The following is a 22531-nucleotide window of genomic DNA, read 5'->3' as shown; positions in this document are numbered from 1 at the left end:
AGCGCCATCCCGCCCATCCGCTCACAGTTCCTCAGTTCCGTAAGCAAGCTAAGAAGCCAACAAAAAGAGGTGGGCAGGATGTGCGAATATCTGCCTGCTGTCTCTGAACACCCATTACAGTAAGTAACTGTGCTTTATCCTAGAACAAGCAGACAGCTTATTCTCACATGTGGGACTCCCTAGCTTACTGTAATGGGATGGAGAGAGTGGTGGCTATTATGAAGAGAATAAATTCTGTAATACTGCTTGGCTGAAACGGCCATCTAGGTCTAGGTCCTGGCAACTCAGCTTCAATGCCAAAAAATGCAAAGTCATGCAGCTGGGCAGCCAAAATCCATGCAAGACTTACACCCTTAATGGCGAGATCCTAATAAGAACTGAAGCAGAACGAGACTTAGGGGTGATCGTCAGTGAGAACATGAAGACTGCCAATCAAGTGGAGCAAGCTTCATCCAAGGCAAGGCAAATCATAGGTTGCATACGCAGGAGTTTCGTCAGCCGTAAGCCTGAAGTCATTATGCCATTGTATAGATCCATGGTGAGGCCCCACCTGGAATACTGTGTGCAATTCTGGAGGCCGCATTACCGTAAGGATGTGCTGAGACTGGAGTCGGTCCAGAGAATGGCCACCCGGATGGACTCGGGACTCAAGGATCTCCCATACGAGGAATGGCTGGATAAGTTGCAACTGTACTCACTCGAGGAACGCAGAGAGAGGGGTGACATCTAATCTAATCTAAACCTTAAGTTTATATACCGCATCATCTCCATGAGTATGGAGCTCGACACGGTTTACAAGAACTTAAATAATAAGTAGAGAAGAAGAAAAAGGTTTACATGAACATATGTGTAGAAGGGAGGAGAAAAAGGGGGGGGGGGGAGGATAGAGTTACAATTTGGTGAAAAGCCAAGTTTTCAGTTGTTTGCGGAATAATTGAAGGGAGCCCAGGTTCCGCAACGGGATGGTGAGGTCGTTCCAAAGACCTGCGATTTTGAAGAGAAGGGATTTTCCCAGTTTTCCTGCATAGTGGATGCCGCGTAGAGAGGGGAAGGCTAGTTTATTCCTTTGGGCAGTTCTGGAGGAGTTGAAAGATAGTGGGATAAGGGGGGGGGGAGGATGCCATGAATGATCTTAAAAGCCAGGCAGGAACATTTGAAATGGATTCTGGAGATTATTGGGAGCCAGTGAAGTTTGGCAAGGAGTGGGGAGGCATGGTCAGATTTGCGTTTTGAGAAGATCAACTTGGCTGCAGTATTCTGGATTAGTTGAAGTCTCAGAAGACTTTTTTTTGATAGATTTAAGTAGATGGCGTTGCAGTATTCTAGTTTGGAGAGGATGATGGATTGGACAAGGATGGAAAAGTGTTGTTGGCTGAAGTAGAATCTAACTTTCCTCAGCATGTGAAGGCTGAAAAAGCATGATTTTTGCCAAGGAGTTGAGGTGGTCATTGAGGGAGAGAGAGGAATCGATAATGATGCCAAGGACCTTGCATGAGAATTCGAGCTGTAGTGCATCGCCTGTGGGTAGTGCGAAAAGAGTGGGCAGGTGTTCGAATTTTGGGCCAAGCCAGAGTAATTTTGTTTTTGATTCGTTTAGTTTCATATGTACCGAGAGGGACTAGGCACGGAGTCTCATTATGCAAGCTGTAATGTTTTCGTGGAGGTTGGTGAGGTTCTGGTCAGTCTCAAGGAGGACAAGGATGTCATCTGCTTAAGTGTAGATTGTTTCAAGGGGGGATAGTTGAAAGAGTTTCAGAGAGGACATATAGATGTTAAAGAGAATAGGGGAAAGGGGTGATCCCTGAGGGACACCGCAAGATGGAGTCCAAGGAGTGGACATGTAGCCATTTGTGTTGACGGTGTAGGAGCAGGAGCGTAAGAAGTTAGAGAATCACATTAGGACGGTAGAGTCAATACCAATCTCGGAAAGTTGGTAAAGTAGTATGTCGTGGTGGACGACATCAAAAGCAGCAGAAAGATCGAATTGTAATAGGACAGCGAATTTGTTACGTGAGTGTAGTTGTTGCGACATGATCGAGACATTCAAGTATCTCACGGGCCGCATCGAGGTGGAAGAAGATATCTTCTTTTTCAAGGGTCCCACGGCAACAAGGGGGCATCCGTGGAAAATCAGGGGCGGGAAACTGCACCAGGAAATTCTTTTTCACTGAAAGGGTGGTTGATCGCTGGAATAGTCTTCCACTTCAGGTTATTGAGGCCAGCAGCGTGCCTGATTTTAATGCCAAATGGGATAGACACGTGGGATCTATTCACAGAGAAAGGTAGGGGAGGGTCATTGGGGTGGGCAGACTAGATGGGCCGTGGCCCTTATCTGCCGTCTATTTCTATGTTTTTATGTTTTTATCTCATTTAGAATAGGTTTCTAAACAGTAGTGATATGTAAAAGTGTGAATTGAAGACCAAGTAGCTGTTTTGCAAATGTCTTGGAGTGGAACGCAAGAAGGTTAGTGATGTTGCCATAGCTCGGACTTTGTATGCTGTTACACGACCCTCGAGCTGCAATCCAGCCTAAGCATAGCAGAAGGACATGCAGGCTGCTAACCATGCAAATAGTCCTTTTGATGACAGAAACTCCCAATCTGTTAGGATCAAAAAAAGATGAACAGTTGTGGAGAAGCCCTATGAAACATTTGTGAAGAAGTCTTTGTATGTAATAAGCCAAGGCCCATTTACAGTCCAAAGTATAAAGAGCTGTTTTTCTAGGATGAGAATGAGGCTTTAGAAAAAACACTGGAAGCACAATGGATTGACTGAGATGAAAATCCATGACTACTTTTAGAAGAAATCTTGGATGAGTTCTGAGGACCACCTTGTCATCTATAATAAAACCCTAGAGCGCGCATGCGCTGCCGAACGATCGTGAGTCCTGGTGGCTTGAGGTGTGCTTCTGTGTCAGTCCTCAGGGCGCCTGCGCCAGCGACTCCTCCCTCCTGCTGTCGCTCCTTGGGTCTTCTACAAATTTGCTTGCTCCTTTTACTAGCATTTAAAAAATGTAGGTAAAAGTTCAAATTCTTCATCAGTCCTCTGCAATTCCTAATGTGGGTTTAATTCATTTTCAGTAGCAATAGGGTTAATGTGAACTGAAGCTGGCTTTGAAGAATTGGAAAACTAACAGAGAGAATCACAGACCTCTCACGATGAGCAGGAAAAGCTCAGTATAAATCCAGCAAAACTTTGTGAAATTGTCTTGCCAACAAAGTTATCTAAATTTGAACCTGCGAGGAAAGAAGGAGAGCAGGCTGCAATTTTGATGCAAATTTGCTTCCTGCCCCAGGACCAAAGGGTGTTACTTCCTGATTAAAGGATGCCTGGGGGATTGATGCAGGGAGTTGCCAGAGGAATGGAAAAGAATTAGCGGGAGGGTTTCGTTTTTAAGGGAAGAAGGTTCTGTTTTGTTTGTGCAGAAACGTAGAAAACTGGAAGATACGTTGATTTCACAGAGCGAGAGAGGTAAAAGCAAAATAACTGTATTCTTTGAGCCCAGCTTTGCGTGTATGGTGTGAAGTTGCAATCCCCCTCCTCCAATAAAAACTCTGCCTGTTTTGTTTTGAACTGAGAGAAACTGCCTGTAAAACACATAAGCCCAGATCTTAGTCAGTGTTTGTGGTTCTCCTGATACTCTAGAGCAGTGTTTTTCAACCTTTTTTGGGCAAAGGCACACTTGTTTCATGAAAAAAATCACGAGGCACACCACCATTAGAAAATGTTAAAAAATTTAACTCTGTGCCTATATTGACTATATATATATAAAGTAATTCACTTGAGTGCCACCGCCGCCATCGGGAACAGGCCGGCGCCAAGTTCTCCCTGCTTCTCTTCCCCATGGGGCCAACCAACTCTCGCCACCCGTCGTCAATTCTAACGTCGGAGAGGACGTTCTAGGCCAGCCAGGCAGCGATTGGCTGGCCCAGAACGTCCTCTCCGACGTCAGAATTGACGCGAGTGGCAAGAGTTGGCCGGCCCCACAGGGAAAAGCAGGGAGAACTTGGGGCCGGCCTGTTCCCGATGGCGGCGATGGCACTCAAGTGGCTAAAGAGCCGCAGTTTGCCGGCCTAGGGACAACACTGGAGGGTGGCCAGCTGTGCACCCCCTTGGGACATAAACCCGGGGTGGGGAAGACCGCCCCCCCCACCTTGGTATGCCACTATCTGTACCTCACTCCCTCCCTATGACCAAAAATTCTCCTTTCTTCTATTCCCCGTGTACACAACCATCTCTTTCCCTCCCTTCCTCTCTCCAAAGTCCATGCCTTCTGTGTCTAAACACTCATTCCCTCCCCCACCTCAGCATCTCTTTCCCTCCCATGTCCATTTCTTCTGTGTCCAAAAACGCATTCCCTCCCCCACCTCAGCATCTCTTTCCCTCCCTTCCTCTCTCCCAAGTTCATGCCTTGTGTCCAAAACGCACTCCCTCCCCCCTTTTGTGTTCCGTGTTTGCCTCCCAGCCCATCTTTGCAACTTTCTCAGCAAAACGAAGCTCAAGCCACGAGGCTTGTCTTCTGCTTCCTGCCTGCCCTGCCGCGCACAAATAGCCGAACGGAAGTATTCTCCGACGTCAGTGCTGACGTCGGAGGGCAGGCTTTGCTTAAGCCCTCCCTCCGACGTCAGCGCTGACATCGGGGAACGCTTGCGATCGGCTATATGTTAGCTGCAGGGCAGGCAGGAACAGAAGACGAGCCTCGCGGCTCGAGATGTATTGAACTCCGCGGGTCCCCCGTCCAGCTCTCTCCTGTCCACGTGGGGCGGACCGCCCCTCTCCCTAGACTGTGGCCTAGGACCCTGGGGGAGCCCGGGCCCCCTGTCAGCTCCGGGCCCCTGAATGCAGGACTGGTGGTACTGCCCTGATGGCGGCCCTGACCGTACGGCACACCAGGCAAAATCTCGCGCAGCGGTTGAAAAACACTGCTCTAGAGCAGTGGTCTCAAACCCGTGGCCCAGGGGCCACATGCGGCCCGCCAGGTACTAGTTTGAGGCCCTCGGTATGTTTATCACAATCACAAAAGTAAAATAAGTTTCTTGATCATATGTCTTTAGCTATAAATGACAATATTATTATTAAGACTTAGCTGAAAAGAAAGATTTATAAACTATAAAGCACAGTTACTTACCGTAACAGGTGTTATCCAGGGACAGCAGGCATATATTCTCACATGTGGGTGACGTCATCTACGGAGCCCCAGCGCGGACAGCTTTTCAAGCAAACTTGATTGAAGTTTCAAGTTTGCACACTGCACCACGCATGTGCTAGCCTTCCTGCCCACTAGAGGGCGCATCCCCACCTCGTGGTCCTCAGTTCCATATCAAGCAAAGAAGCCATCCCCGGGGAGGTGGGCGGGGTTGTGAGAATATATGCCTGCTGTCCCTGGATAACACCTGTTACGGTAAGTAACTGTGCTTTATCCCAGGACAAGCAGGCATGATATTCTCACATGTGGGTGACCTCCAAGCCAACCAAAAAAGGGCAGGTGGGAGGATGGCAATTCAGGAAAACAGGTTACGTAACACCGACTGGCCAAACCGGCCAATATGTCCTCCATAGGAGTGGATCGGAGGAAAGCAACCGAAGCTGCCATCGCTCGGACCTTATGCCCCGTGACTCGACCCGAGAGCGGGAGACCAGCCTGAGGGTAGCAAAAAGAAATACAAGCAGCCAACCAGTTAGACAAGGTGCGCTTGGAAACAGGATGTCCCAACCGATTAGGATCAAAGGACAAAAACAATTGAGGAACCTTCCGATAAGACTTGGTACGTTGGATATAAAAAACCAACCCCCTCTTACAGTCAAGCGTGTGAAGCGCCGCCTCACCAGGATGAGAATGGGGCTTCGGGAAGAATACCGGAAGAACAATGGACTGATTGAGGTGGAAATCAGACACCACTTTAGGCAAAAATTTAGGATGGGTGCGAAGAACCACCTTGTCATGATGAAACACAGTAAAAGGAGGATCCGCAACCAAAGCCTGCAACTCGCTAATCCGACGAGCGGATGTGAGCGCAATCAAAAAGACCACTTTCCAAGTGAGGAACTTAAGATGAGATTTGTCGATAGGCTCAAAAGGAGGCTTCATCAGTTGAGCTAAGACCACATTAAGATCCCAAACTACAGGAGGAGGTTTCAGAGGAGGATGGACATTCACGAGACCCCTCATGAAACGAGTAACCAGAGGATGAAGAGAGAGAGATCGACCCTCGAGATGCCGATGAAACGCCGCAATGGCACTGAGATGCACCCGAATGGAAGTCGTCTTCAGTCCAGACTCAGACAGATGCAACAAATATTCCAGCACCGAAGACACGGGAACTGAACTCGGGTCTAGAAGGTTCGAGGAACACCAGGACGAAAATCTGGTCCACTTCTGGGAATAACAAAGCCGAGTCGAGGCCTTGCGCGAGGCTTCCAAAATTTCCCTCACCGACTGAGAAACAGGAACCGAAGTCAAGGGGAAAGGAACCAAGCGGTCAGATGTAAAGACTGAAGATTGGGATGTAACAGCTAAACCCGACTCTGAGACAGCAGAGAGGGAAAGACAGGCAGAAGCAGAGGTTCCCTGACACTGAGTTGAAGAAGCAGGGAGAACCAGTGCTGTCTGGGCCAACGAGGCGCAATGAGAATCATCGTGGCTCTGGTCGATTTGAGATGTACCAGCGTTCTCAAGATCAGAGGAAAAGGAGGGAACGCATAAAGGAATCTCCCCCCCCAGTCGAGAAGGAAGGCATCGGCCTCGAGACGGTCCCGGGAGTACATCCGAGAACAGTAGAGGGGTAGTTTGTGAGTCTCCGGGGAAGCAAACAGATCCACCTGAGGAGTCCCCCAGCGGTCGAAGACCTCGCGTAGAACCCGGGAGTTCAGCGACCACTCGTGTGGCTGGAGAAGACGACTGAGTTTGTCTGCCAGACAGTTCCTCTCTCCCTGAATGTAAACCGCATGCAGGAATATGTTCTGGGAGACTGCCCATTCCCAAAGGCGCAGGGTTTCCTGGCACAGGGGCCAAGAACCCATCCCCCCCTTGCTTGTTTACATAATACATTGCCACCTGGTTGTCCGTCCGTACGAGCACTACTTGATCGTGCAATAGGTGGCAGAAAGCTCGAGCAGCCAGAAAAATGGCACGAAGCTCCAACACATTGATGTGACAAAGACGGTCCTCGGCCGACCATAGACCCTGCATTCGCAGACCGTCGAGATGTGCCCCCCACGCGTACTCCGAGGAGTCCATGGTCAGGACCTTGCGACACGGAGGAACGAGAAACAGCAAACCCCCTGAAAGACTGGAAGAGTTGGTCCACCAACGGAGCGAGCGTCTCAAAGAAGGAGTCACTGTTATCGGACAAGAGACTGGGTCGCGATCCTGCCGCCATTGAGAGGCTAGAGTCCACTGAGGAAGCCTCAGATGCAAGCGGGCGAAGGGAGTGACGTGGACCGTCGACGCCATGTGGCCCAGAAGGATCATCATACGCTGAGCCGACACCACGGATCGCTTCAAAACTTGGCGACCTAACCGAAGCAATGCCTCCCGCCGAAGGGGGGGGGAGGAAAGAGCGGAGGCGAACCGTGTCCAGCACGGCTCCTATAAACTGGAGAGACTGAGCCGGGCACAACTGAGACTTGGGAAAGTTCACTTCGAACCCTAGACGTTGAAGTAAGATGATAGTCTGTTGGGTCGCTAAGATAACTCCCTCCTTGGTCGGGGCCTTGATCAGCCAATCGTCCAGGTAGGGAAAGACTTGTAGCCCCCGAGAGCGCAGGGCCGCCGCGACCACCACCATACACTTTGTGAACACCCGAGGGGACGACGCCAGACCAAAGGGAAGGACCCGATACTGAAGGTGTAAATCTCCCACTTGGAACCGTAAGAACTTGCGGAAAGCGGGATGCACCGGAACATGGGTATAGGCTTCCTTCAAGTCCAGGGAGCACATCCAATCCTCTTCCTCCAACAGGGGGTACAAGACCGGAAGCGATAACATATGGAACTTCTCCCGGACCAGGAACTTGTTGAGCTTCCGGAGGTCCAAAATGGGGCGCAAATCCCCGGTCTTTTTCGGGACCAAAAAGTAACGGGAGTAAAACCCCCGACCCCGCTGGTCGAGAGGGACAAGCTCCACTGCCCGTAGGCTCAACAAGGCCCTGGCCTCGACCAGGAGAAGGGCCAACTGGCTCCGATTGGACGGGCAAGCGCTGGGTGGCATATCTGGAGGTTGCGCTAAGAAGTTGAGCGAATAGCCCTCGGAGACGGTCCGGAGCACCCATGCGTCAGATGTAATCTCGGTCCAAGCCCCGTAAAAGGACCTGAGTCGACCCCCGATGGGGAGGGGGTCCGGCGATACTGCGGAGGGGGCCCGCCCCCAACCGCAGATCCCGTCAAAAAGACGGCGCAGGCTTGGACGCTCCCTGCGCTGGGGGTTTTGATGGACCTCCCCTACCCTGCTGGGGTGGGCGTCGAGGCGGAGGTCTCGAGAAGGCCGGCGTAGATTTCTGAGGGTATCTTCTCGGGGGCTGCCGAAAAGGCTTTTGCAGCGGGGCCTTAGGTTTAGGGCGGACCAGGGAGGCAAGACAGCGCTCCTGCTCCGACAGACGTTTGGTCGCCGCCTCCAAGGAGTCGTCAAACAACTCAGAACCCACGCAGGGCAAATTCGCCAAACGCTCCTGCAGGTTGGGGTCCATCTCGAGGGTACGGAGCCACGCCAGCCGGCGCATAGCCACCGCACAGGCCGAGACCCTCGAGGCGAGTTCAAAGGCGTCGTACACAGCATGGAATAGGTACAAGCGCAGTTGAGATAGATTTGACATAAAGGTGGCGAACTTTTCCCTATGAGAATCAGGTATCACATCCCGAAAACTGGGGAGGTCCTTCACCATGGTACGCAAGTACGAAGAATATGAGAATGCGTAATTCAAGACCCTCGTCGCCATAAGAGAGTTAGCGTAGAGGCGACGACCAAATTTGTCGAGGGTCAGTCCTTCCCTCCCAGGCGGGACCGCTGCAGACACCCTGGAAGGTTGCGTCCTCTTAAGCGCCGACTCCACCAGGAGCGATTGGTGAGAGAGTTGTGCCCTCTCGAACCCCTTAGGAGGGATGGTCCGGTATTTCGACTCCATTTTGGACGGCACCACCGTGACTGTAAGAGGGGCTTCCAAATTTCTGAGGAAGGTCTGATGAAGGACCTTATTTAGCGGAAGGCGAGGGGATTCCCTCGGGGGAGTAGGAAGATCCTGCTCCTCCAAAAACTCTTTGGTGTAATGGGAACCTGCCAACAAGTCCACGCCCAAAGCACCCGCCATATCCTGCACAAACCTGGAGAATGACGAAGGTCTGGCAGGCGGAGAAGGGGTCCGAGATCTCCCCGCCGAGCAGAAGGGGGAGGCCTCGGGAGAGTACCTCGGTTCTCTACCCGACCCCGATCCCCATGAGGTTCGTTCCCGGGACCTCGAGGGGGTCAGGGACCGATCATGCCTGGAAAAACCCTTGGGGGAACCCCCCAGGGTACGAGGTATCGAGACCCGTCCCTTCCGCCCCGGCGAGGAGGCACGGGAACTCTCTCCGACAGGGGAGCGAAAAAGAGAAGGGTTATCCAGGCGGAGCTCCGAGACCTGTTAGGTCTCGCCCCCGAGCGGCGACGAGCGACCGCGCCTCCGAGGCGAGGCCCGTGATCGCTTGGCCTTCCTCGGACGGCGCCTCGCCCGAGGCCTGCCCGAAGGCGAGGAGCCTCGCGAGGACCTCAAGGAAGAAGTGGACGAGAGCCTCCGTACCCGGCGCATCCTGTCACGGGGCCGCACGCTACGCTCAGGCTGGGCCACCGATGCCGGGTCCGAGGGCAAAGCCGAGGTCGAGGTAGTACGAACCTCGGGGGCCGAAGCCCCAGTACCCGAGACCGAGGTCGCCAACTGCGGGGCAGCCGAGACCGAAGCAGTCGAGGCCGAAGCCTGCTGCAGGTGCTCAATGGCCCCGGACAGCTCCGAGGCGATCAAAGCCCGGAGCAAGTCCTGGAAAGCCGGGATCGTCATCCCAGGCGGTAGCACCGAGCCCGGTCGATGCTCCTCAGAGGGCGACCTCGGTCTCGAGTATTCCCTCGGGGCAATCGATTTGGACACCTTGGGCTGGGCGGAGGCAGACCCTCCCGCCGTCGAGGAGCCCGAGGATGGCTTCCTGGTCGATCCCGGAGCTGAGGAGGGAAGTGAAGACTTACCCGAGGCCGGCTTGGACGAGGCAACAGGCTTTGATAGGACCGAAGGTCGAGGCGAAGTCGAGGGGCCGGAGGCCGAGGTCGAGGCCGAGGTCAAGGCCGGGGCCGAAGCCGAGTCCGAACTCGAGGCCTTCCCGGCCGGGGAATCAACGGCGAAAAGTTCCGCCATGCGGGCCCTGCGGCGTTTAAGAGCCCTTTTCTGAAAGGTGGCACACCGGGCACAAGAGTCTGTCGGGTGCTGGGGGCCCAAGCACCGTAAACAGCACCGGTGAGGATCTGTAAGAGATAAGAGTCGGTCGCACCGACTACACTTTTTAAATCCCGTCACAGGCCGGGACATGGGCCCAAAAAGCGGCCGGGAACAGACGAGGTCCCACGGCCGCGGCTACCGGGAGCCCCCGGAGCGACGGAGAAAAATAAAACTTTTTTTTTTTTTTTTTTCCGACGATAACTGAAAGAACAAAACAAAAGAACAAGGAAAAACGCAGCGACCGCGCCGAAAACAGGACACAGCCGCGGCGACAGAAGGCAAATTGAAGAGCACAATTTTCCACAGGGCTTCTGGCTCCGCGGATGAAATTGAACTGAGGACCACGAGGTGGGGATGCGCCCTCTAGTGGGCAGGAAGGCTAGCACATGCGTGGTGCAGTGTGCAAACTTGAAACTTCAATCAAGTTTGCTTGAAAAGCTGTCCGCGCTGGGGCTCCGTAGATGACGTCACCCACATGTGAGAATATCATGCCTGCTTGTCCTGGGATAAAGAGTTTTACCTCATGCAAAATTGTCATTTCTTTAATAAGACATTAACTATTTTTTTTTCTGAGGCCCTCCAAGTACCTACAAATCCAAAATGTGGTCCTGCAAAGGGTTTGAGTTTGAGACCGCTGCTCTAGAGGCTGTGTGCTAAAACAAATCGTAGTTGCTGCGGGCAGATAGGCAGACTTGCATCAGGGGGGGGGATTCAATGGAAGGCAGGCAGGCAGGCTTGGGGGGGAGGGGGGTTTCCATGGAAACATGCTGCTCAGGGGGATGGGAGGCAGGCAGGCAGGCTGACATCGGGGGGGGTTCAATGGAAGGGGAATGGGAGGCAGGCTGACATAGGAGGGGGGTGGGGGGATTTCAATGGCAGGCAGGCTGGCATCGGGGGGTTCAATGGAATGGGAATGGAAGGCAGGCTGGCATCGGAAGGGGGTGGGGGTTTCAAAGGCAAGCAGGCAGGCTGGCATCGGAGGGGGTGGGGTTTCAATGGCAGGCATGCAGGCTGGCGGTGGGGTGGTTTCCATGGAAACATGCTGCTCAGGGGGATGGGAGGCAGGCAGGCTGCCATCGGAGGGGGGGTGAGGGGAGGAAGGAGGCACTAAGGACATAGAAAGGGGCACTGGGGGCACTATGGACATAGGAAGGGGCACTAAGGACACAGGGAGATTCACAGACAGGAAAAATGACAGACAGGCAGCGTGCAAGGAGAGAAAGACAAAGAAAAAAAAATACCCAGACATCTACTCTAGCACCCGTTAATGTAATGGGCTTAAAGACTAGTGATGAAATAATGTAAAAGGTAGGTCACAAACTAGAGCCTGAAGTTCACTCACTCGGTGAGCAAAATTGACAGAAATTAAAAAGACCACTTTCCAAGTGAGAAACTTTAGATGAATAGATGCCATTAGTTCATCAGCGTGGATATGACCACATTTAGATTCCAAAAAACTGGAGGTAGTTTGAATGGAGATTTGGAATTGAAAAGCCCTTTCATGAACCGGGAGACAAGTGGACAAGCAGTGAGAAGTTTATTATTGAAAGGAACACGAAAAGCACTAATAGCACTGAGGAGTACTCTGACCAAAGTAAAGATCAGAGTTGGATAAATGAAGCAGATAATCCAATATTGGAACAAAAGCAGATAGAATATTCAAATTATGGAGGTTACACCACAACAGAAAAATTGTGTCCATTTCTGGTGATAGCCTCCTACTCAGCAGTGCTTTCTGGAAGCAGTTATAATGGCTTGCATTGAGTCAAAAAGATGGCAATCTGTTGAAGTCAGTCCAAGAGGTACCAAGCTGTCAGGTGCAGAGATGGCAGATTGGGATGCAAGAGAGAACCTTGACTCTGAGAAAGTAGAGATGGAAAGATCTGCAGTGGAATTGCATCCCTGGTACTCAGTTGAAGTAGAAGGGAGAACCAATGTTGTCTGGGCCACCAAGGGGCTATCAGAATCATGGTGGCTGAGTCTTGTTTGAGCTTGATTAAGTCTTTAAGATGAGAAGGATTGGTGGAAATGCATACAGGAATTTGTCCATTCAATCCAGAAGGAATGCATCTGCTTCGAGATGATGCGGAAAATACTGTCTGGAGCAGTATTGAGGTAACTTATGATTGAAGGGAGACACAAATAAGTCTATCTGAGGAGTCCCCCAAAGAGAAAAATTGTGGTGCAGGACTGCAGAGCTGATCAACCACTCGTGTGGTTGGAGAACTTGCTGAAACTGTTGGCTAGAAAATTCTGTTCACCCTGCACATAAATGGCCTTCGAGAAAGATGTTGCAAGGAATGGCCCAGTTACAAAAGCTTTCGGCCTCTTGACATAGGGGAAGAGAGCTTTTGCCCTCTTGCTTGTTGATGTAATACATTGCTACCCGATTGTCTCTATGAATGAGGACTTGGTTGAATAGGCGATCCTGAAATGATTTGAACGCATTCTGGATCACTCAAAGCTCCAACAAATTGATGTGGGCAGACTTGTCCCGATAAGACTACAGACCTTGGGTCTGTAGACTGTCCAGGTGAGTTCCCCAAACATATGTGGATGCATCCATGGTTAGTACTTTTTGATGAGGAGAAATATGAAACAGGAGATCTCTGGAGAGATTTGTTGGAGTTAACCACCACTGGCAAGCTATGCTGATTTTTTATTTTAGATGTCTTCGTTTTGATTTTTTGTTCCAAGTTATCAATCGTCTGTTTATGTTTTTTGTTTTGCCCGATGGAGTAGGTTATTATATGGCCCCTGATGGTGGCTTTATAGGCATCCCGCAAAAAACAAAAGGAATTGACCCCAAAATATCCACAAAGAAGAAAATCCAGAAAAAACCAAAAAAACTCTATGGAGTGACGATGTTCCTAAATGGACTTTATTTGAAAGTATCAAAGTTCCAAAGGTACGCTAAAATCATCCACATAAAATAATTTATGTGGATGATTTTAGCGTACCTTTGGAACTTTGATACTTTCAAATAAAGTCCGTTTAGGAACATCGTCACTCCACAGAGTTTTTTGGGGGGGTTTTTTATAGGCATCCCACCAAGTGCTAGTATTATAGTCCCCGTGACTGTTTAGCAAGAAGTAATAATCAGTGATTTCTTGTTTGTCTGACAAATTCTTCAATCTTTGAGTAAAAAGGAATTATATCTCCAAGGGGGGTTTTTGAAGTTTTTTGGTGAGATGTTATCAAGTTCTATAGTTATTGCAGAGTTATCCGAAATAGTCCTGGCAAGGATTCCGGATTTGATGGATGGGATTAAGGAGGAGGAGATTATAAGAAAGAAATCGATACACGAGAAACTAATGTTAGGAAGTGAAAAGAAAGTATAATCACGTTCTGTAGGGTGAATCAGTCTCCAAGGATCAGTTAGACCAGGGGTCTCAAAGTCCCTCCTTGAGGGCCGCAATCCAGTCAGGTTTTCAGGATTTCCCCAATGAATATGCATGAGATCTATGTGCACGCACTGCTTTCAATGCATATTCATTAGGAAATCCTGAAAACCCGACTGGATTGCGGCCCTCAAGGAGGGACTTTGAGATCCCTGAATTAGACTAAATTTTTTTTTTTTTTTTTAAATTTCAATTACCTTGGTGTTAGATTTAGCATACTTGTAAGGACTATTAGATTGTCTGTCTAAAATACCATCCTGAATCCGATTGAAGTCTCCTCCTACAATGATGACCAGATCTGGCGAGCTCAAAAGCTATGTCTTTAAAGAAATCTGGACAGTCAATGTTAGGAGCACATAAGTTCAGAATGTATTTCATCTTTTAGATAAGAATTTCTAATATAACCCATCTACCCTGTAGGTCATTAGATTGGCCCACAATTGTAGCATTAAGTGAGTTCCGGATAAGGATGGCTACTCTGTTATGTTTATTTATGTCTGGAGAAAACCCAGCAATAAAGTATATATTATTTTTCAACCTTTGATTGTCAGAGTGATTTAGGTGGGTCTCTTGTATAAAATCAGTATCAGCATTAAGGTGTTTCAAGTAACGGAGTAATTTGGTTCTTTTGATGGGATTATTTAAATCACTTAATGTTAAGAAATTAAATGAATGCACAAGTATCAAGTAGATAATGAGGGCATAGTAATTTAAAAGAAAATTGTATGTGGGGTAAGAGGTAACAAGAAAAATAAAAAAAATATACAATAGCACATGAGAGGGCAGGCAAAAGGAATCAGCAAGAAAGCTGAATTACTATGTGAACAATGGTTGCTGATGGTACAAATAGATGGACGTGAGCTCCAGCTCGAGAGAAAGCAAGAAATATTATAATTGTGATTAACGTATGAATTAATCAACCAGTATAACAGCAGTAGATTGAAAAGCAACAAGTATCAATAAAAATGTATAACAATTGAAAGGCAGGGAGTAATATTAACTGGATACACAAGCAGATTAGCATTTAACACTTTATATATAGGGCATAAATCATGAGCTTAGTCATAGGAAACAGAACCAGCGATGTTAACAGTGCGAGAAAGCTACAAAAAAGTATTAAGAGTAATAAAATTAAAGTGTAATGGCAAAAAAGCCAAAGGTAACTCAAAGGTGCAAAGTACAAGGGGGTCGAGCGTGGCCTCCTGGTCCATTGACATGGAATGACCGTATAGCGCTACCAGACGCACACAGCGCTGCAGCGAGTCACAAAGAGTACTTCAGGGTTTTGGGTTTTTTTTAATCATTTTTATTAGAAAAGGGTTCAACAGGATAACAGGAACAACAAATGCACCAATAGCTCAAATAAAAGTGATCAGTAGAACTACAAGAAAAAGAATACTCTCCACGGATAGCTACTGGGAGAGGACAGGCATAACATGGCAATAAAGCAACAAAAGAATAAAAGGGCCCTCCCCAGCGAGCTGAAGCGAGAAAAGAGCTGTAATATATAGGCAAAAGCATCCCCAGAACCATAGAAAGGGTAGAAAAACAGAAGGCCCCACTGCCCCCCATTGGGGGGGGGAGACGAGACAAAAAGGTCATCCCAGGTCATCCAGCCGACCCCTTGCATTTTTATTGTTATGGAAAATACAGACATCCCAACCGGAACAGCTCCCCAAGAGGGGAGGGGAGGGTCTGGGCACTCCACACAACACCATCCAGCCATACAGACAGACACACCACAAACACGAACCCATACCCCATTCAACCTCCCTCACTACCCCCCCCTGTAATGCACGACCATAGGTAACTGCAGAAATACCTTCCAGAGTGCCAGATATGCCAACACCTCAGGATTTGTTGATTGGTGATAATAGCAGAGCTCGAAGCAGGCCAGTTCAGACATCTGACCCAGCCAGCTCTCTCGGGGTATATCCCCACCCTGCGTCCAGTGAAGCAATATAGTTCTTTTGACAGTCAAAAAGGTCAGATAGATAAAGCGCCTCTGGGGCACTGTAAGGCCCTGAGCCTCCAGCAACGTCTGATCACCAAAGAGCAGCATTTTATAATCCCACTCCAAATCGGCCTGCAAGACCAATTGAAGCTGTGCAAAAGATGTGTTCTACAGAGTAAGTTTGGGACACTCCGAAGTTCCCTCACATTTTCTACACAGTGCATCATCCCATTGGCCCAACCGGGCATCCCTCGCCTTGGTAATATACGCCCTGTGGAGGACCTTGAATTGCGTTTCCTGCCAAGCCGTGGACTTCACAAAATCATGCAAGGTGTGAAAAAGCTCCTGGAAGACCTCAAGCATATAGTGAGCAGAGAGATCACGATTCCATGCATCCCGCAACTGAGAGAGGAGGCCCTTAGAGTTAATGGTGCAGGCAACCCACCATTAACTCCCCCAGAAGGATAAAGAACCCCCCGCAGCCAGGATCCGTAAAAGATACTCGTCCTAGCCACTCCGGCAACTTTGCTTATTTCAGTGGCTCTTACAATGGACAAAACATGGTTATTGAAGCTATATTTCAAAAATAAACATAAGAGTTTCTAGGACTGAGAATTCAAATGTTTCCTGATTTGGCCAGAGACACACAGAGGTGAAGAAAAGAATTTTTGATATTGAGACCAGCAATTACTGCTCTGGGGACTACCTTTTTTCTTCGGCATCCTTGTAAATGTATAGTACATTATAAGTCGCATAAATTTGTTTTCTTTGAACCCTCACAACTGACAACATTCCTATCATTGTCAAGCCTGGAGAAAGCTCAAGATGGATAAAATGATAAATGACTTCCTTAGCACAGATTTACCTATAACTGTTTTTTCTTTTCCTTGATGATTGCTTAAATTCCGTTTTTGCTTAATCTTGGATTTCAAATGATGAGGACTTGAGTGAGATTTAAGATAATCTTTTTTCCTTTCATATATTATATATTAAGCTTGAATTATTTTCTTTCTTTATTCTTGAATTTTGCTTTCTGTACAAGTATATACTTGATTGTTATATTTGAAAAATTTATAAAATAAAAAAAAAAAAAGATACTCATCCAAGGGCCCACACAGCCACCCCGGCCCATGCAGCTGCTGAAGACTGCAGAAATAGTGCTGAGCTTGCAAATAGATGAAGAATTGATTGTTCGGTATGTCCCATCGTTCCTTGAAATGAGTAAACATGGAGAATGTGCCCGTATCGCCATCAGTCATCTCATAGAGGGTTTGGGCCCCACAAGAGGCCCAAGCTACAAAGGGGCTATATCCAAGGCCCAGCCGAAAAAGCACAGTTATTTACCGTAACAGGTGTTATCCAGGGACAGCAGGCATATATTCTCACATGTGGGTGACGTCATCTACGGAGCCCCAGCGCGGACAGCTTTTCAAGCAAACTTGATTAAAGTTTCAAGTTTGCTACACTGCACCACGCATGTGCATGCCTTCTTGCCCACTAGAGGGCGCATCCTCACCTCGTGGTCCTCAGTTCCATAACCAGCAAAGAAGCCATCCCCGGGGATGTGTGCGGGTTGTGAGAATATATGCCTGCTGTCCCTGGATAACACCTGTTACGGTAAGTAACTGTGCTTTATCCCAGGACAAGCAGGCATGATATTCTCACATGTGGGTGACCTCCAAGCCAACCAAAAAAGGGCAGGTGGGAGGATGGCAATTTAGGAAAACTGGTTACGTAACACCGACTGGCCAAACCGGCCGTCGCTTCTGGACAAATTGTCCAGACAGTAGTGGGAGGTGAACGTATGAACCGAAGACCAAGTGGCAGCTTTACATATGTCCTCCACAGGAGTAGACCGGAGGAAAGCAACAGAAGCTGCCATAGCCCTGACCTTATGCCCCGTGACTCGACCATGGAGCATGAGACCAGCCTGAGCGTAGCAAAAAGAAATACAAGCAGCTAGCCAATTGGACAAGGTGCGCTTGGAAATAGGATGTCCCAGCCGATTAGGATCAAAGGACAAAAATAATTGAGGAACCTTCCGATAAGACTTGGTACGTTGGAGATAAAAAGCCAACGCCCTCTTACAGTCAAGCGTGTGAAACGCCGCCTCTCCAGGATGAGAGTGGGGCTTCGGAAAGAACACCGGAAGGACAATAGACTGATTGAGGTGAAAATCAGACACAACCTTAGGTAGAAATTTTGGATGGGTGCGAAGAACCACCTTGTCATGATGGAACACAGTAAAGGGCAGGTCCGCAACCAAAGCCTGCAGCTCACTAATTCGACGAGCAGACGTGAGCGCAAGTAAAAAGACCACCTTCCAAGTGAGAAACTTAGGAAGAGACTTGTCAATTGGCTCAAAGGGAGGTTTCATCAGCTGAGCCAAGACCACATTCAGATCCCAAACTACAGGAGGAGGTTTCAGAGGAGGATTAACATTAACTAAACCCCTCATGAAACGAACCACCAGAGGATGAAGAGAGAGAGAACGTCCCTCTAGATGCCGATGGAAAGCAGCAACAGCACTGAGATGCACCCGGATGGAAGTTGTCTTCAGCCCAGACTTGGACAAATGTAGCAAATATTCCAGAACTGAGGACACCGGAACCAAATTCGGGTCCAGATGGTGCGAGGTACACCAGGATGAAAATCTGGTCCACTTCTGTGAATAACAAAGCTGAGTCGAGGCCTTGCGCGAGGCTTCCAACACCTCCCTGACCTCCGAAGTCAGGGAGAAAGGAACCAAGCCGTCAGATGTAATGACTGAAGATTGGGATGCAACAGCGAACCCCGACTCTGAGACAGCAGAGAGGGAAACACAGGCAGAAGTAGAGGCTCCCTGACACTGAGTTGAAGGAGCAGGGAGAACCAGTGCTGACGAGGCCAACGAGGCGCAATGAGAATCATAGTGGCTCCGGACGACTTGAGATGAACCAACGTCCTCAAGGTCAGAGGAAAAGGAGGAAATGCATAAAGGAATCTCCCTCCCCAGTCGAGAAGGTAGGCATCTGCCTCGAGGCGGTCCTGGGAGTAAATTTGTGAACAATGGAGGGGCAGTTTGTGAGTCTCCGGGGAGGCGAACAGATCCACCTGAGGCGTCCCCCAGCGGTCGAAGACCTCGCGCAGAACTCGGGAGTTGAGCGACCACTCGTGCGGCTGGAGAAGACGACTGAGTTTGTCGGCTAGACAATTCTTCTCTCCTTGAAAGTAAACCGCCCGCAGGAAGATGTTCTGGGAGGTCGCCCATTCCCAAAGGCGCAAGGCTTCCCGGCACAGGGACCAAGAGCCCGTTCCCCCTTGTTTGTTTACATAATACATCGCCACTTGGTTGTCCGTCCGTACCAGGACCACCTGATTGCGCAGCAGATGACCGAAGGCTCGGGCTGCCAGAAAAATTGCACGAAGCTCCAACACATTGATTTGACAACGACGGTCCCCCGCCGACCATAGCGCTTGATTCCGCAGACCGTCGAGATGAGCCCCCCACGCGTACTCCGAAGAGTCCGTGGTCAGGACCTTGCGATGCGGAGGGATGAGAAAGAGCAAACCTCCGGAAAGATTGGAAGAGTTGGTCCACCAACGGAGCGATCGTCTCAAGGAAGGAGTGACCGTTACAGGAAGGGAGAGCGGGTCTCGATCCTGACGCCACTGGGAGGCCAAGGTCCACTGAGGAAGTCTCAGATGCAATCTGGCAAACGGCGTGACATGAACTGTCGAAGCCATATGGCTGAGTAGAATCATCAGCCGACGTGCAGAGACGGAGCGCTGCAGCAGAATCTGACGGGCCAGGCGAAGCAGAGCCTCCAGTCTCGACGAGGGCAGGAATGCACGAAGGCGAACCGTGTCCAGCACGGCCCCGATAAACTGAAGGGATTGAGCCGGGCACAACTGCGATTTGGGAAAATTTACCTCGAACCCCAGACGTTGAAGGAAGATGATAGTCTGTCGGGTCGCTGAGATAACCCCCTCCTGGGATGAAGCCTTGATTAGCCAATCGTTCAGGTAGGGGAAGACCTGCAGCCCCTGGGATCGTAGGGCAGCCGCAACCACCACCATACACTTCGTAAAGACCCGAGGAGACGAGGCCAGCCCGAAAGGGAGGACTCGATATTGGAGGTGCAACTCCCCCACCTGGAACCGTAAGTACTGGCGAAAGGCGGGATGCACCGGAACATGCGTATATGCTTCCTTGAGGTCCAGGGAGCACATCCAGTCCCCCGAGTCTAGTAGAGGGTACAGGACTGGAAGGGACAACATACGGAACTTCTCCCGGACAAGGAACTTGTTGAGCCTCCGGAGGTCCAGAATGGGGCGTAAGTCCCCGGTCTTCTTCGGGACCAAAAAGTAACGGGAGTAAAACCCCCGTCCCCTTTGGTTCGGGGGCACATGCTCCACCGCCCGAAGGCCCAACAAGGACCTGGCCTTGGACAGGAGAAGAGGAAGCTGGTCTCGGCAGCAAAGAGAAGCCGCCGGCGGATGTTCCGGTGGCATGGACAAAAAATTCAGCGAGTAGCCCTCGGAGATGACGTGATCTCGGCCCATGCTGGGAGAAAGGCCTGCAGTCGGCCCCCGATAGGAAGGGGGTCCTTTAACAGTGCGGAGGGGGCCCTCCCCCAACCGCGCATCACGTCAAAAAGACGGAGCGGGTTTAGACGCTCCTTGTGTCTGAGGCTTTGGTTGGGACGCCCTGCCCTGCTGCTGGGGACGTCGGGGCGGAGGCCTGGAAAAGGCCGGTGTCGACTTCTGCGGGTACCGCCGCGGAGGAGGTCTAAACGGCTTCTGCGGCGGAGCCCGGGGTTTGGGACGGACCAACGAGGCAATAGAGCGCTCGTGTTCAGACAATCGCTTGGTCGCCGCCTCCAAGGACTCATCAAACAGCTCTGAGCAAACACATGGAAGATTGGCCAGACGTTCTTGTAAGTTCGGGTCCATATCCAGGGTACGGAGCCATGCCAGACGGCGCATGGCCACCGCGAAGGCAGACACACGAGAGGCGAGCTCGAATGCGTCATACACCGCATGGAAGAGGTAGAGACGCAGTTGGGACAAATTGGACATAAAAGCCCCAAAATCCTCTTTATGGGAATCTGGCATGACTCCATAATACCTCGGCAACGACTTCACCATCTGTCTCAAATAAGACGAGAAGGTGAATGCATAATTCAGGACCCTGGTCGCCATCAAAGAGTTGGAATAGAGGCGACGACCAAACTTGTCCAAGGTCTGTCCCTCCCGTCCGGGGGGAACAGCCGCCGAGACTCTGGACGGCTGCGACTTCTTCAAAGCTGACTCCACCAGTAAGGACTGGTGGGACAGCTGTGCCTTATCAAAGCCCTTGCACGGAACAGTGCGATATTTAGACTCCATTTTAGAAGGCACCGCTGTGACTGTAAGAGGGGAGTCAAGGTTCCTCAAAAAGGTCTGGTTAAGAACCCTATTGAGAGGTAGCCGAGGCGACTCTCGAGGAGGGGAGGGTAAATCCTGTTCCTCCAAAAACTCCTTCGTGTACTTTGATCCTGCTCCCAGATCAAGGTCCAAAGCCCGTCCCATATCTAGAATGAACCTCGAGAAAAAGGAGGGCTTCGAAGGCGGGGAGGGAGATCGAGACGAGCACCTCGCCAAGAAGGAAGGAGAAGCCTCGCATGAGTAGTGAGGTTCCTTCCCCGTACCAGACCCCGAACCCCAAGAAGCCGCACCGAGCGATCTGGACGGGGTCGGGGACCGCCCATGCCCCGAGGACCCCCTTCGGGAAGTACCCGGGGTATGGGGCACCGAGGCACGCCCCATTCGTCTTGGCGAAGAGTCCCTCGAGCACTCAACCTCAGACGAACGAAAAAGCCTCGGGTTATCGAGGCGCAGTTCGGAGACCCGCAGGGTCTCGGCCCCGGTCGTCGAGGAGCGACCGTGTCGTCGAGGAGACGCCCGGTGGCGTTTGGGCTTCCTCGACCAACGCTTCGCCCGAGGCCGACCCGAGGGCGAGGAACCCCGGGAGGACCTCGACGAGGACGACGAGGAAGAGATCCTCCGAACCCGCCACACCTTGTCCCGAGGCCGCACACTCCGCTCAGGCTGGTCAACCAAGGTCGAGGGCAAGGTCGGGGCCGAGGCCGAAACCCCCCCCCGGGCCCGAAGTCGAGGGCACCGGGACCGAGGTCACGGACACCGGGGCAGCCGAGGCCGAAGCCTGCTGAAGGTGCATGAGGGCCCCGGACAGCTCCGAGGCAATGAGAGCCCGGAGCAAGTCCTGAAAGACGGGAACCCCCATCATAGTCGGCAGGTTCGGGGCCGTCGGGTGCTCCCTCGAGGGTGACCTCGGTACCGAGTATTCCCGCGGGGCACCCGACTTCGGCGCTCGGGGCGGGGCTGAGGACGACCCACCCGCCCCCGCCGAGGAGCTCGAGGATGGCTTCTTCGAGGCTGAAACAGAAGCAGGAAGTGAGGACTTACCCTTCGCCGACTTCGGGGTCGAAGACGCCGGCTTCGACGCCGGGGGTTCCCGGGGCGAGGACGAAGGAGTCAAGGCCGAGGTCAAGGCCGGGGCCGAAGCCGAGGCCGATGTCGAGGCCTTCCCCGTCGCAGGGTCAACAGCAAAGAGCTCCACCATACGAGCCTGACGGCGGCGGAGAGCTCTCCTTTGAAAAGTGGAGCACCGGGAACAGGTGTCGGAGGGGTGCTCAGGGCCCAGGCAACGCAAGCACCACCGGTGAGGATCGGTAAT

At 50.9% G+C, this 22531-nt stretch overlaps 1 protein-coding gene across 1 annotated transcript in view; it reads right to left on the bottom strand.

Annotated features, from left to right (window-relative positions):
• HERC2 (HECT and RLD domain containing E3 ubiquitin protein ligase 2) overlaps positions 1-22531 on the bottom strand; it is a 3346202-nt gene that overhangs the window by 3318343 nt on the left and 5328 nt on the right. The window lies entirely within an intron of this gene.

Source organism: Geotrypetes seraphini, chromosome 6 (genome assembly GCF_902459505.1).
Source record: "Geotrypetes seraphini chromosome 6, aGeoSer1.1, whole genome shotgun sequence".
Classification (NCBI taxonomy): Eukaryota; Metazoa; Chordata; class Amphibia; order Gymnophiona; family Dermophiidae; genus Geotrypetes; species Geotrypetes seraphini.
Note: the sequence above shows the minus strand (reverse complement) of the source record. Positions and strands in the feature narration are given on the sequence as shown.